Source organism: Marmota marmota, unplaced genomic scaffold, assembly GCF_001458135.2.
Source record: "Marmota marmota marmota unplaced genomic scaffold, marMar, whole genome shotgun sequence".
Classification (NCBI taxonomy): Eukaryota; Metazoa; Chordata; class Mammalia; order Rodentia; family Sciuridae; genus Marmota; species Marmota marmota.
In genome coordinates, this window is record NW_026000261.1 from 12925478 (window position 1) to 12937206 (window position 11729).

Below are 11729 nucleotides of genomic sequence, written 5' to 3' on the forward strand. Positions count from 1 at the left end.
AATCAAAGAAATTTTTTATACCCTTTCACCCTGATTTTTATTTTCTATTGGCATTTGAAGACCCCTCAGACTCAGTCTACCCAATTGGCTTGGATGGTTCTACCACAGGAATTCAGAGACAGTCCACACCCTTTTCAGCAATCCCTGTATCAAGATTTGTCAATTCAATCATTCTACAGACAAAAATCATATAGTATGTGGATGATCTTCTCTTCTGTGCCCCATCAGAGGCAATATTACAAGTGGGCACTCAGGCCCTGTTAATTTTCTAGTCAAAAAGGAACACAAAATCTTTAGTTCTAAAGCCCAACTATGCCATACCTCTGTCAATTACCTAGTGCTAAAAGGACATCAATGCAAGAGGAAGAAAGAATTGAGCCCATTTCTTCCTTTCCCCTCTGAAGAACTCTTAAACCATTCAGGGGATTTCTAGGGATAACAGGGTTCTACAGGCTGTGAATCCCAAGATATGGGAAAAGGAAGTAGATCATCCCCTATACCAGCTAATAAGGGACTCTCAACAAGCTAATAATAACCTATTAGAATAGGAACCAGAGTAAAAATGAACTTTTAATTTATTTAAGTGAATTATTTTTTGAGAACCCAATTCAAAGTTTCCCTACTAGTCAAACGTTTAGTATGTTTGTCTGTGAAAGAGAGGGAGTGACCCTAAGAGTTGTAACTCAAGCTCTACAACTCTCTCAGCAGCCAGTAGCATGCTTGAATGAAGAGTCAGACCTGCTAGCAAAAGGCTGTCCAGCCTGCTTATGAAGAGTTGTAGTTGTGGCTCTACTGATTCCAAAACTGACACTGGAGACAAACCTAATAGTACTTACTTTCCATGATGTGGCATGACTTCTAGAACCTAAAGGAAACCTCTGGCTCTCAGAAAATAGGCTCCTGAGAGACAAGGTACTGTTACCTGAGTGGCCAATTGTCCAATTAAAACCCTGCCTGATTCTAAATCTGGCCACCTTTTCCCTAGGAAATAGAAGGATGAAGATATTAAATATGATTGTTTACAAGTAATCCTGCAAATCTAGAGAAAATTTAAGGGATAAGCTCCTGGAAGACCCCAATCTGGTTCTTTTCAGAAATGGAAACTCCTTCATGGAACTAGAAATCCACAAGGAAGGATATGCAGTAGTCACTGTATAGGTAGTCGTTGAGAATCCATTCCTTCCGACTGGCACCACTGCACAACTGGATGACCTTACAGCTCTTACTAGAGCCTAAGAAATCAGCCAAGGCAAAAAAGTCAACAAATATACAAACTCCAAATATGAATTTCTGGTTCTGCATGCCCATACTGCTATATAAAAAGAATGGCATTTCCTGACAGCTAACAAATCCATTATCAAATATCATAAAGAGATTAATAGGCTTTTCTCTGCTATTTATGTCTAGTATACATCGAAGGGAGTTAAAGTCAGCATACTACAGTAACACAGCCACATCTGTGTTTATTGAAGTTCAAGTCACGAGAACTAAGCTATGGAACCAACCTAGGTGCCCTTCAATAGATGAATGGATAAAGTAAATATGGTATATACATGATGGAGTATTATTCAGACATAAAGAAGAATGACATTATGACTTTTATCAGCAAAAGGATGGGTCTCAAGATGATCATGCTAAGTGAGGTAAGCCACTCCCAAAAAACCAAAGGTCAAATGTTTTCTTTAATAAGTAGAACCTAACTCACACTAAGAGGAGGGGGAGGTGAGGGGAATAATAGAAGTTCAGTAGATTAGACAATGGGGAATGGAGGGAAGGGGGGATAAGAAAAGGAAAGACAGTGGCATGAATCTGACATAGTTTTCCCATATACATTATATGAAAATAACCCAGTGAATCCCACCACCAAATACATCCACAAGAATGAGACTTTAACTAATATAAGATATAATTCCAGCTTGTGTAATTATATAAAAATGGATTCTGCTGTCATATAACTAAAATGAACCAATAAATAAATAAAGTGAAAGCTTTTAATGTTTCATCATTAGAAAAAAAATTTAGTGCTCTTGTTGCTCTTGTTGTGTGTGTGTGTGTATGAAAATACACATATTTTTCCTTTGTGCTATCACACTGCTTTTATAATCTTTTCATTATTTTTCTTTGTTTGTATATTGTTAGTGATTTCTTCTCTTTGGGTCCCATTGCTTGGATTTTGTTTCTGTTATTATTTTTTTCTCTGTCCATTCTTCTCCCTATAATAGCCAAATCCTCTGATCTATGTTCTCTTTCTCTTTGCTTTGTTTATTTTCTTCTCCTTTTCCTTCATGGACTTCACTAGCTACATATCTTCTGCTTTAAATTTTTTCACATTTCAAATATTGCAAACTTTCTTTTATCCTTACATCCTACCTCCCATTCTATTAAAGAACTGTATTTTTCAAACTTTTATAACTATATAGTTTATATACTTTGCTTTTAATACTCTTGATATTGTGGTTATTAGTACTGTGAATGTTGTAGTTCAAATCTGGTGTTTAATTCTATATACAATTCAAAGATTTTTTTGGTGTTTTTCTGTTTTCATATTTCCTGTTTTGGTAGTTATTAGTGCCACAGATGTGATAATAGAAATCAGGTATTTATTTTAATGTTTTATTTTTGTTGTTGGTGGTGATGTTTGTTTTGCGATTTTCTGTAAATTGTTGGTAATCTAGGGTGAAACTACAAATTCTTGAGTGGATACCATTCTGATATACCCTCAACTTATTAAAAAGATGGCACACCTCACTTCACACAAAATTTAACTCTGCTCAAACTTCAGCAATAGTTCCATAAAGATTACGGTGAAAACAAACAAATAAACAACAAAAAACCTAATCTGACCACCATGCATCAAGTAGAAGTGGGTAGGATGTACCTCAGGTCCTACTCTTGAATATTCACTTCTTCATTAAAAGCAAAGTAATAAAACAAATTGTTGACACTACACCTATGAGGGAGTTAAATCTATATTGTTCTCATGCCTCTTTTTTGGAAAAAAAAATATACATGAGTTTTTGTCCTTCCATATTTGAGAAGAACAGTCAAAGCAGTTTAACCTCACATTTAATGCTGTGTGTAACAAAACTGCATGATGTCTAAGAAGGACACCACTCTTCTGAGACTGACAGAAAAAAATGGAACCCTAAAACACTGACACAATTTACATATTACACTAATCATCCCCAAAGAACTAGCATGAAAATTATATTCCATAACTCACTCTGAAATGTATTCAATAATTCCCAACAACTTGATGTTCCAGAACACTTTGCCAAGACAAGGCTGTGCACTTATGTCCTCATATAAAAGTTGAAGAGAAATCGATCGCAATATATGCACAAATCTCAATAAAGGTATACAAAAATATTTTAAAAGGTTAAAAGAAACTTTATGAAACTCACGTTTTGCCAGCAACAGATTCTAAAGATATAATAGTAGATTAAATACTAGATAAAAATTTCAAACAAATAATTTTTAAAAATCAGTAGACTTCAATATAATGCCGAAAAACTCCTAAATGGATTAATGATTTGAGTACAGGATATAAAGGAGAACTTCAATAAAAATACACAGTTATTGAAACAGAAATAATCAAGAATCTAGGAAGTGAACTGGGGTTGTGGTTCAGTGTTAGAGCTCTTGCCTATTAAGTGTGAGGCATGGGTTTGGATCCTCAGCACCACATAAAAATAAATATTATTTCAAAAATTTAGGAAATGAAAGGCACAATAAGTCAAATAAAAATTTCACTGGAAAGACTATCCAATAGAATAGGCCACATAAAAGACAGAATCTCAGACCTGGAAGCCAAATTGGCCAACTTTGAATATTCTGACCGGATTAAATAAAATGAATTATTTTTCCATAATCAGAATATAATAGGGGATCTTGAACAGCATTAAAAGAACAAACTCAAGAAAAATTGGAATTGAAGAGTTATCTGAGATGCTGTTTAATGTCTTGAGTTAAATGTTCAGGGAAGTAAATAATAGCAGAAAATTATCCAAAACATATGAATGTGATTGACATCCAGATACAAGGGACACTCAGAACCCCAAATAGATAAAATCAAGATAGAATTCATTCATGAAAGATTATAATGTTATACAATTTTAAAACCTAAAAAGAAAAACATCAGGTTGAATTTAGAGGTTATCCAACCAGAATTATCAGATGTTTCTCAACATATTCTCTGACATCCTGAAGGCCACATTATAAGTCCTTTAAAAAAAATGAAAAGAAAAAAAGAAAGAAAGAAAAGGAAAAACTTCCAATGAAGATTGCTATATTCAATAAAGCTACCCCTCAGAATCTAAACAAAAGAAGAATGTATGACTACTAAGCTATTACAGAAAAGTACAATAAGTATTTACAGAGAGAAATTACATAAATAATTTTTTTAATTGCCATAACTCATGAACAAGTGAATCTCATTAGAGTTGTATGTATACAAATAAGAAATAGGAAAGAATTAAACATTAGGAAAAAATAGTGGCAAGAATTAATAAAACTCTATCTCCAGTTCAAAGACATAGACTGAAACAATGGATTAAAAAACAAGACCCAACTACATGTTTTTTACAAGATACTCATCAGATATGAAAAAGTGGTTGTAGGCTGAAAGTAAATGAATGGAAATTGTAATTTCTTGTACACAGAGTCAGAAATAACTTTCAGGATTAGCTAATCTAATATATGGTGAACAAGACTCAAAACTAAAATTAAAAAGCACAGACAAAGAAAGTCATTTCATACCGGTAAATTAAACAATTGAAAAATAATATATAATAGCAAATATTTATGCCCTAAAAATCAGTGTCCCTAATCACTTAAATAGACATTGGCTCAATGACTCAATACAGTATTATTCCAATTAGGTCATATTGGTATGTACCCAGCAAGGACTCTTCAGACGTTTAAAAAATGCTATAAATCAAACTGATTAAACAGACTTCTAAAAAATCTTTCATCAAATAGGAGTCAAATTCACTTTTTTCTTAGTTGCTTATGGAATCTTATCCATAACAAACCAAATTTAGAATGCAAAAATATTCTTAGAAAGTTCATAAAATCAATATAATTGCATGCATCTTATCAGATCATAATCAAAAGAAATTACAAGTCAACACCAGCACATCTAAAGCAATTCACAAAAATGTTGAGATTGGAAAATACACTTTTTACTGATGAATGGGTGATAGAATACATCAAAGAAGAAAAATAAAGAAAATTTAAGAATCAAATGAGAATCTGAATACATGTATCAGTACCTCTAGAACATGAAGAAAGACATCCTAAAAATTTTGTTATGAATGCCTAAATAAGAAAATCAAAAAATTCCAAATAAACAATTTAATGATGTATGTATTCTAGAAAAACAATAAAAAAATTCCAAAAACATTATAAGAAAGAATATAGCGAAGATCCACCCATATCAGGCTGTGCAGATCACAGGTGCATAGCAGGCCTGATCCACCCCTCCCTCAGCGGGGCAGATACCAGCCAGAGCCTAGCCTCTGGATCAGGACCACGCCTTCTGACCAGCAGACTACTGTCAGAGCCAAGATCCAGCCCAGATTGCCCACACCAGCCTTTGCAGGACCCAAACTCTCAGTAGATCTAGTTCTCTCCTTCCCCAGCATCCTCCAGAGCCTATCCTCTGGCTCAGGACCTCTCATTCCAACCAGCAGATTACCTTGAGAGGTCAAGCCCAGGGGTCCAGATCCACCCACATCTGCCTGTGCAGGTCCCAGGTGCACAACAGGGTCGGTCCACCCCTCCTCCTTGCAGGGAAGACACCCACGAGAGCATAGCATCTGTTGTAGAACCATCCTTCCGACAATCAGACCACCTAGGGAGTGGTCAAGCCCAGCTGCCCAGATCCACCCAAACCAACTTATGCAGGACCCAGATCCAGGATGCAGTAGCATTTACTGAGGAACACCAGCAGGGTCTGGAAGCCCAACACCAAGGTAAGGTACAGAGAATCTGCACAGGTACTAAAAGAATATAGGAAGGAAAGTGTAATATCTCAGATCCACGCTGCAAGAAAGGAAGACACATAGACAACATGAAAAAACAAGGAAGGAAAAGGTACCAATCAAACCAGGACACTATAATAACTGAAATCATGGACAGCAAAGTTAATGAAATGTCACAGAAGGAGTTCAGAAGTTGCATAATTAAAATGATCTGTGAATTAAAGAATGACCAAAATGAGCAAATACAGGAAAAAAATTGTTAATTCCAACAAGGAGATAATAGAGCAAAAAGAGGTAGCCAAAGATTACTTCGAGAGAGAGACATAGAAACCCTGAAAAAAAAAAGTCAGAAATCCTTAAAATGAAGGATAGAATAAATCAAATAAAAAAACTCAGTAGAAAGCATAACCAACAGACTACATCACTTGGAAGAAAGAATATTAGATAATGAAGACAAATTATACAACCTGGAAAATAAAGTTAATCACAAGATACATAGTTAGAAGATAGTTAGAAACCATTAACAGAATATCCAAGAATTATGGGACAGCATCAAAAGACCAAATCTAAGAGTTATTGGGAGAGAGGAAGGCACAGAGTTTCAAACCAAAGGAATGCCCAATCTCATCAATGAGATAATATCAGAAACTTTCCCAAGCTTGAAGAACAAATTGCAAAACCAAATATAAGAGGCTTGCAGGACACCAAATGTACAAAATAACAACAGATCTACACCAAGGCACAGTATAATGAAAATGCCTAGCATACAGAATAAGGATAGAATCTTAAAAGACACAAGAGAGAGGAATCAGATAACATATCGGGGGAGATCACTTCATATCTCAGCAGATCTTTCAACCCAGAACCTCAAAGCCAGGAGATTGTGGAACAACATCTACCAAGCAGTGAAAGAAAATGGATGCCAACCAAGAATCTTATACACAGCAAAACTAAGCTTTAGATTTCATGATGAAATAAAAAACTTACATGATAACAAACATTAAAAGAATTTACATCTAGAAAGCCTACACTATAGAACATCCTCAGCAAAATATTCCAAAAAGAGGGCATGAAAAACAATGATGAAAATCAGCAGAGGGAAATATTACACTAAAGGAAAATCTAATCAGAGAGAAACCAAGTCATATTAAATACCAAAAATAAACAAAAATGGCTGGGAATAGAAATCAAGTCTCAATAATAATCCTGATTGTTAATGGCCTAAACTTACCAATCAAAAGACATAGACTAACAGATTGGATTAAAAAAAAAAGACCTAACAATATTCTGCCTCCAGTGACACTTCTCATAATAAAAGACATATACAAACTGAAGGTGAAGAGATGGAAAAAACCATACCACTCACATGGACTGCAGAAGCAAGCAGGAGCTTCAATCCTCATATCAAATAAAGCAGACTTAGAACTAAAGTCAATCAAAAATGATAAAGAAGTACGCTATATTCTACTCAAGGGAATCATACACCAACAAGACTTAACAATTATAAATATACATGACGCAAACAATGCATCAAATACATTCATCAAACAAACTCTTCTCAAGTTCGAGAATCAAATAGACCACAACACAATAATCGTGGGTGACTTTAAAATACCTCTTTCATCACTAGATAGATCTTCCAAACAAAAGCTGAAAAAAGAATCTATAGAGCTCAATAATACAATAAATTACTTAGACTTAACTGACATATATAGACTATTTCACCATTTTATGAGAGAAAACACTTTCTTCTCAGCAGTACATGAATCCTTCTCTAAAATAGACCATATACTATGACACAAAGCAAATCTTAGCAAATATAAAAAAGTAGAGATATTACCCTGCATTCTATCAGATCATGGAATGAAATTAGAAATGAATGATAAAGTAAGAAATAAAATTCACTCCAACACCAGGAGACTAAATAATATTCTACTGAATGAACAATGGATTGCAGAAGACATCCAGGAGGAAATGAAAAACTTTTAGAGGTGAATCATTACACAGATGCAACATATTGAAATCTCTGGGAAAGTATGAAAGCAGTTCTAAGAGGAAAGCTCATTGCATGGATTTCATTTCTTAAAAGAAGAAAAAGTCAACAATACATGACTTAACATTACATATCAAATCCCTAGAAGAAGAAGAACAAATCAACATCAAAAGCAGCAGAAGGCAGAAAATATTTGAAAACAGAGGTGAAATCAATGAATTTGAAACAAAAGAAACAATTGAAAAATAGACAAAATAAAAGATGGTTCTTTGAAAAAAATAAATAAAATTGACAGACTCTTAGCTGTGCTAGTGAAGAGATGGAGAGAGAAAACTCAAATCACTAACATACATGATGAAAAAGGAAATATAACAGCAGACACTACAGAAATACAGAAGATAATTAGAAATTATTTGAAAAACTTGTACTCAATAAAATAGAATATATCAAAGGCATCGAAAAATTTCTAGAGTCATATAATTTGCCCAAATTGAATCAGGATGATATACAGAATTTAAACAGAACAATTTCAAGTGACAAAATACCAAATGGCATCAAAAGTCTACCAACCAAGAAAAATCAAGGACTGGATGGATACACAGCCGAATTCTAGAAGACCTTTAAAGAAGAACTAATACCAATACTCTCTAATTTATTTCAGAAAATAGAAAAAAGGCAGCACTTTCAAATTAATTATAGGAGGCCAATATGACCCTGATTCCAAAACCAGGCAATGACACATCAAAGAACGTAGATGTAAAAATTCTAAATAAAATTCTGGCAAATCAAATACAAAAACATATCAAAAAGATCATGCACCATGATCAAGTGTAATTCATCCCAGGGATGCAAGGTTGGTTCCACATATGAAAATCCATAAATGTAATTCATCACATCAATAGACTTAAAGATAAGAATCATATGATCATCTCAATAGATGCATGAAAAGCATTTGACAAAATACAGCACCACTTTATGTTCAAAACACTAGAAATACTAGGGATAAGAGGAACATATCTCAACATCATAAAGGATATCTATGCTAAGCTTCAGGCTAACATCATTCTAAATGATGAAAAATTGAAGGCATTCCCTCTAAACTCTGTAACAAGATAGAGATGCCCTCTTTCAGCACTTCTACTGAACATAGTTCTTGAAACACTGGCCAGAGCAATTAGACAGTTGAAAGAAATTAAAGGGATACACATAGGAAAAGAAGAACTCAAAGTGGCAATATTTGCTGATGATATCATTCTAAAACTAGAAGTTCCTAATAGTTCTATCAGAAAACTTCTAGAATTAGTAAATGAATTCAGCAAAGTAGCAGGATATAAAATCAATACCCATAAATTAAATACATTTCTGTATATCAGTGACAAATCCACAGAAAGGGAAACAAGAAAAACAACCCTATTTTCAATAGCCTCAAATAAATACAAATAAATAAAATATTTGGGAATCAACTTAACAAAAGTGGTGAAAGAGCTATATAATGAAAATTACAGAACCCTAAAGAAAGAAATCAAAAAAGACTTTAGACAATGAAAAGATCTATCTTGCCCTTGGATAGGCAGAATTAATATTATCAAAATGACCAGATTTCTGAAACCACTATTCCAATGACATTCTCCATAAAAATAGAAAAAGCAATCATGAAATTCATATGGAAAAATAAGAGACCTAGAACAGCTAAAGCAATGCTTAGCAGAAAGAGTGAAACAGGTGATATCACTATACCAGACCTCAAACTATACTACAGAGCAATAGTAACAAAAACAGCATGGAATTGGCTCCAAAACAGACTGGTACAGAATAGAGGACACAGTGACTAACGCACAAAATTAAAATTGTCTTATATTAGACAAAATTGCCAAGAACTTGCATTGGAGAAAAGATAGCTTGTTCAACAAATGATGTTGGGAAAACTGGAAATCCATATGCAACAAAATAAAATTAAACCCCTATCTCTCACCATGCACAAAACACAACTCAAAATGAATCAAGGACTTAGGAATAAAACCAAAGACCCTGCATCTAATTGAAGAAAAAGTAGAACCTAATCTCCATTTGTGGGATTAAGCCCAAACTTCCTTAATAAGACTCCTGTGGGATAAAAATTAAAATCAATAATCAATAAATGGGATGGACTGAAATTAAAAAGTTTCTTCTCAGCAAAAGAAACAATCTGTGAGGTGAATAGAGATTTTACAACTTGGGAGCAAATCTTTACCCCTCATGCATCAGATAGAGCACTAATCTCTAGGGAATATAAAGAACTCAAAAAGCTAAGCACCAAAAAAAAAAAAAAAAAAAAAAAACAATCCATAAATGGGCAAAGGACCTAAACAGACACTTCTCAGAAGAGGATAAGCAATCAATCAACAAATATATGAAAAAAAATGTTCATCATCATTAGCAATTAGATAAATGCAAATCAAAACCACTCTAAGATTTCATCTCACTCCAGACAGAATGGCTGATATTATGAAGACAAACAACTATAAATATTGGCGAGAATGTGGGGGAAAAGATAAACTCACACACTACTGGTGGGACTATAAATTGGTTCACCCAATATGGAAAGCAATAAGAAGATTTCTTGGAAAATTGGGAATGGAGCCACCATTTGACCCATCTATCCCTCTCCTCAGTCTCTACCCAAAGGACTTAAAAACAGCATACTACAAGGACACAGTCAAATCAATGTTTATAGCAGCACAGTTCACAGTAGCTGTTTAACCAACCTAGATGCCCTTCAATAGGTGAATAGATTTTTTAAAATGTGGCATATATATACAATGGAATATTACTCAGCAATAAAACAGAATAAAATCATGGCATTTGCAGGTAAATGGATGAAGTTAGAGAAGATAATGCTAAGTCAAGTTAGCCAATCCCAAAAAAACAAATGCTGAAAGTTTTCTTTGATAAAAGGAGGCTGATTTATAGTAGGATAGGGAGAGGAAGCATTGGAGGAATAGATAAACTCTAGATAAGGCAGAAATGTTGGAGGGGAAGGGAGGGGGCATGAAGTTATAAATGGTGGTGGAATGTGATGATCATTCTTATCCAAAATACAGGTATGAAGACATGAATTGTTGTGAATATACTTTGTATACAGTCAGAGATATGAAATATTGTGCTCTTTATGTATAATAAAAGTTGTAAGGCATTTTGCTGTCATATATGGATTTTTAAAAAATAAGAAAAATAAATAAATAACATAAGGAGGATCAGGAAGGACAGAATTAATTTAATAGAGCGTAAAATATGCAAAGGATCAAAGAATCAAAGAATTGATTCTTTGCAAAATGAGATTAATAAACACTATTCAAGTTAATCAAATTAATAAAATTAGTGACAAACAAGAAGACAGTATCACAGGCATCACAGAGATTCAGAGTGTTATTAGGCACTACTTTGAAAACACATACTAATATAAACTAGAAAATCTAGAAGAAGTAGATAAATATATAAGACATACAAAGTTAAAATAAGAATATATATATATATATTCTATCTAAAAAAAGAAACAATGCCATGTAATGAGATTGAAGAAGTAATTAAAAATATTCCAACAAAGAAAATTTCAGGACCAGATGGATTCTCAACCTAATTTTACCAAACTTTAAGGAAAAATTAATTTTTAAGCTTCTCAAATTATTCCATGAAATGCAAAGGGGTGAAACATTGCAAAATACAATCTATGTTTCCAGTGTCACCCCATTACCAAAACTAGATAAGGACATAGC